This window comes from Solanum stenotomum, chromosome 8 (assembly GCF_019186545.1).
Source record: "Solanum stenotomum isolate F172 chromosome 8, ASM1918654v1, whole genome shotgun sequence".
Taxonomy (NCBI): domain Eukaryota; kingdom Viridiplantae; phylum Streptophyta; class Magnoliopsida; order Solanales; family Solanaceae; genus Solanum; species Solanum stenotomum.
In genome coordinates, this window is record NC_064289.1 from 33,261,189 (window position 1) to 33,266,428 (window position 5,240).

General features: G+C 44.1%; 1 long non-coding RNA gene across 1 annotated transcript; it reads right to left on the minus strand.

Moving 5' to 3' along the window:
• Positions 1–3,110: 3,110 nt before the first annotated feature.
• Positions 3,111–4,575, minus strand: LOC125874184 (uncharacterized). Its single transcript, XR_007447240.1, has 2 exons — positions 4,407–4,575; positions 3,111–3,372 (listed from the first exon to the last, which is right to left on the minus strand). It is a non-coding gene; the product is annotated as an uncharacterized LOC125874184 (long non-coding RNA).
• Between the last annotated feature and the right edge of the window lie 665 nt (positions 4,576–5,240).

The following is a 5,240-nucleotide window of genomic DNA, read 5'->3' on the forward strand; positions in this document are numbered from 1 at the left end:
AACACCACCGCGGCTAATTCAAGATCATGCGTAGGATAGTTCTTTTCATGCACTTTGAGTTGTCTAGAAGCATAGGCTATCACCTTACCATTTTGCATTAGGACACAACCCAAGCCAACTCTAGAAGCATCACAATACACAACAAATCCCTCAAGCCCATCCGGTAGTGACAATATAGGAGCGGACACAAGTTTATCTTTCAAGGTTTGAAAACTCCTTTCGCACTCGTCGGTCCACTCAAACTTAGCCTTCTTTTGTGTCAACTTAGTCATGGGAGAAGCAATAGAAGAAAACCCATTCACAAATCTCCGGTAGTAACCCGCTAAGCCCAAGAAGCTCCTAATATCCGACGGGGTCAATGGCCTAGGCCAATTTCTAATCACATCGGTCTTCTTAGGGTCTACCTTAATACCATCCCCCGACACCACATGACCTAGGAAGGCAACCTCCCTCAACCAAAATTCACACTTTTCATACTTGGCATACAACTTCTCCTCTCTCAATCTTTGCAACACAACCCTCAAGTGACCCATATGTTCTTCCTCGCTATGCGAATAGATTAAAATATCATCAATGAAGACCACAACAAAGGAATCAAGGTAGGGTTTAAAGACCCTATTCATTAGGTCCATGAAGATAGCCGGTGCATTGGTCAACCCAAAGGACATGACCACAAATTCATAATGCCCATACCTAGTCCGGAAGGCTGTCTTGGGAATGTCACACTCCCTCACCTTCACTTGATGATACCCGGACCGAAGATCAATCTTAGAGAAGTGGCTAGCCCCTTGCAATTGGTCGAACAAGTCATCAATCCTAGGAAGAGGATATTTATTCTTGACGGTGACCCTATTGAGTTGCCGGTAATCAATACACATCCTAAGGGACCCATCTTTCTTCTTCACAAACAACACCGGAGCACCCCATGGTGATTGGCTAGGCCTAATAAAACCCTTCTCCAACAAGTCCTTCAATTGTTCCTTCAACTCCTTTAACTCCGCCGGGGCCATACGGTAAGGGGGAATAGAAATGGGTTGAGTATCGGGGAGGAGGTCTATGCCAAAATCTATTTCCCTTTCGGGAGGAACACCGGGAAGGTCATTAGGAAAGACATCAAGGAATTCATTTACGATCGGAACCGACTCTATAGGAAGGGTTTTGGACTCCACATCCTTAACCCTCACAAGGTGATAGAGACACCCCTTAGAGATCAACTTACGGGCTTTAATGCAAGAGATGAACCTACCCTTGACTACCACATTTTGGCTTTCCCACTCAAGAATGGGTTCACTTGGGAATTGGAACTTGACCCTACGGGTTCTACAATCAATGGAAGCATAGTATGCATGCAACCAATCCATCCCAAGAACAACATCAAAATCGACCATGTTCAACTCAACAAGATCACAAGGCAATATTTTATGCAAGATGCAAATAGGACAATTTCTATAGACCTTCCTAGCAACAATATATGCACCAATAGGAGTAGACACCTTATATGACTCACGCAACAATTCGGGCTCAACATGAAACTTTTTGGCAACAAAGGGGGTGACAAAAGAAAGAGAGGCACCCGGATCAATTAATGCATATACATCAAAGTCAAAGATTTTCAACATACCGGTAACGACATCGGGGACTTCATCGACCCCTTGCCTCCCATGCAAAGCATAAAATCGATTGTGCCTTGGGGCACCATCTTGTCGGCCCCCTCTCCCCAAAGGAACCGCATTGGCACCTTGTGGACGGACCTCCTTACCCTTGTTGCGATTTCGAGGACAATCCATTGCCTTGTGCCCCATTTCCCCACAACTATAGCAAGCACCGGTATTTCTCAAGCACGGGCCACCATGGCCCTTACCACACTTCGGACATACATCAATAGGACCCATACCACCAACACCTTGGGCCCTTGGAACATCATTGGCAAACCCCTTATGGGGCGCATGAGAAGACCCTTGGCCTTGATGAAACCGGCCTCCCCTTCGACTTTGGAACTTGCCCTCAAAACGGGCCCTCTTGGCCTCATGACCCCTCCTCTTCCTCAACTTCTCTTCCTCCATTTGTTCGGCATAAACCATCAAGCGGGACAAGTCCATGTCACTAATCAACATTGCGGATCGGCATTCTTCACTCACTAGGTCGGACACACCCATCACGAATTTGTTCATTCTAGATCGTGAGTCGGCAACCAAGTGTGGAGCATATCTTGAAAGTTGGTTAAACTTGAGGGCATACTCCCTCACACTCATAGACCCTTGTTTTAAATTCATGAACTCCACCAATTTGGCTTCCCTAAGTTCAAGAGGAAAGAATCGATTAAGGAAAGCCGTTTTGAACTCTTCCCAAGGCACCACATAGTTTGCCCCCTTCTCTTCCTTCCATTGGTTGTACCATATTTGGGCCACCCCTTTTAGTTGGTAGGCCGCCAACTCCGCCTTATCTTCTGACCTCATGCCCATGATAGCTAATATCTTGTGGACTTCATCAATGAACTCTTGAGGGTCTTCATCTAACTTAGACCCATAGAATTCCGGGGGATTCATCCGCACGAAGTCTCTCACCCGAGATGCCGGGGTAGGAGCCTGAGGAGCTTGGGCCCCGTGGTTGGCTTGATTAGCCATAGCTTGAGCAAATAAAGTAAGGGCATCCCGAAGATCCCCATTGGTCGGTTGTTCCTCGGGTGCGCGGGCTCGTCTTCCTCTTGTATTAGGCATGATCTAGCATAGCAAAGAGCAACCGTTAGGGAAGAACTTGATTCAACTCTATAGCACGACTTAGAACAAGGAGAAGGGAAACATTTCCTAAAACGTCTCATAGCCTCCTACTCATAGTTGTGGTGCACAACACAACCATAAATCGGACTCTAATCAACGCGGTGGGTTGGACTCCGAGGATCTATCAACCTAGTGCTCTGATACCAAGTTTGTCACGACCCAAGCCTAGGGCCTAGACGTGACCGGCGAATGGGGAACCCGAAGGAACCCCAAACAAGCCTCATAGCGTATCATTACACATCCTTGGTCGCGGAAGCAATTAAAATGACCATAAGCAATAAGCATAATCAAAGGGGGAAATCGGGACTAAGGGAGCAAGAGAAAAAAAGAAGAAATGGTACATAAATACCATAGATGAGTCAAGCTCAAGCATAATACACAACTTGTCCAACACCACCTCTAAACATGAGTACTTAGCGGGGGCCAAGACAAACTACCGGGCTCACCCTCATAGTCAAAACATAACTAAAAAGAAAAGTCTTATACATAGCAAAAGATCATGAGCAACGTCCCCGGAATGGAGGACTCACCAATAACCTTGATAGGAAATCGTATTAGCCACGCGGAGGAGGATGGTCAAGCGGTGCTCCGGTCCCTACATGGTGACATCATGTAGGCATAGAGTATGCGTTAGTACGTTTGAATGTACTAAGTATGTGGGATGCAATGCAATGCTACAATAGATGGACATCATAGGAAAAATGCATAATCATACCCGATAGATAGCACATTAGAGAAATGATATGTATAATGATGCTTACATAAAAATCATATTTAGTGGGACGTAGTACATGTGTGGTGAGTGACCATCAATATAGTATTTCCAAGGCCTACCACCCCCTTGGAGAGGCGAAAGAGGTACAAACCCCTCAATGTGGTTACCCGGGCCTACCACCCCCCGAGCTAGGGACCAAGGTACAAACCCCTCGATGTGGTTATACGGGCCTACTACCCCCCGTACTAGGCAACCAAGGTACAAACCCCTCGATACGGTTATACGGGCCTACTACCCCCCGTACTAGGCAACCAAGGTACCAACCCCTCGATACGGTTATACGGGCCTACTACCCCCCGTACTAGGCTACCAAGGTACCAACCCCTTGATACGGTTACCCGGGCCTACAACCCCCCGAGCTAGGCTTGGTCGACTCACACACTATATAGAGAAAATCATATACATGTATCCATTTCATCATCATTTCAATACTTATATAATCATCCGACTCATAGGACGTACATTGGACCTTCCATTTCATAAGAATTCTATAAATGGCATTTTATCAAACATATGGTGGGCTACTTGTTCATGTAAATAAAATCATGTGTTTCAAGAGTACTAAGTCCAACCAATTTCAAAATCCATATAAAACAGCCCACCAACAACATACATATATATATACATATATAACAACCTTCATAATTTGATCATGGAGGCATGAAAACCATAAACATCATATAATCATTCCATTTCATGATAATATACAAAAATAGACCATAATAGGATGTGTAGTAATAATTCCATAATTCAAGAGTTCATAAATGATCATAAGGACCCATAAACTTGAAGTAAAATAGAGGATAAATGGTTGGACTTGTGGAAAGGAAGGTTTCCACAATCAACCCACATACCTCAACTTTGGAGAATTCTTGATGAAGATTGGAATGGAGAATTGCTTGAGATTGAATCTTGAATCCGGAATTAAAGCTTGGGATCCTTGAATTTGGTTGATGATCTTGGTGGAATTTTTGGAGAGGGTTTAGAGAGAGTTTTTGGATGTTTTGAAGTTAAATGACTAAGTATGGATATGTCCCCTTTTTATAAAAAAACGTCCCAACACTTAGAAAAAAAATTGAGGCGGGTGAACAGTGTTTTCGGCTACTGGAATTTGCATTTTCTGCCGGACAGGTTTTACGAAAATGGTCATAACTCCTTCATCCTAACTCGAAATGAGGTGAAACCAGTTGTATTGGAAAGATAACTCGAAGGGCTTTAATTTAATAGGTAGTGGCCCTTCCAGTTCCTTGTGTGCTAAGAGATATGCCCCTTTAAAGTTGACCCTGAAAATCGCATTTTTTGCGATTTTCGAATTTTGATACGGTTGCTCTAAAATTCGGGTTAGACCCATTTCCCACTCAATTTTACCCCTTGAATAAGAATATGAAGTCGAATTTCGGAAATCATGCACGGATTTTGAGATATATGGAAATTACTATTATAGGTGTTTCCGAAGCACATTTTCGGGCATTTTTGGGGTCGTTTCATCTACACACCGAAAAGATTGGAAACTGAAGGAAATGACCTATAGGGTCATTACAACATCCAATGTTAAAAGAACTTTCATCCTCAAAAGTCAAAAATAGGCAAAGCTTGAAGGCTCGAAAAGATGAGGGTATTGGGCCTGCATGATCTGCTAGACCTGCAGACACCCTCTCGTGTCAAACAATACCAACTCAGAACTTAAA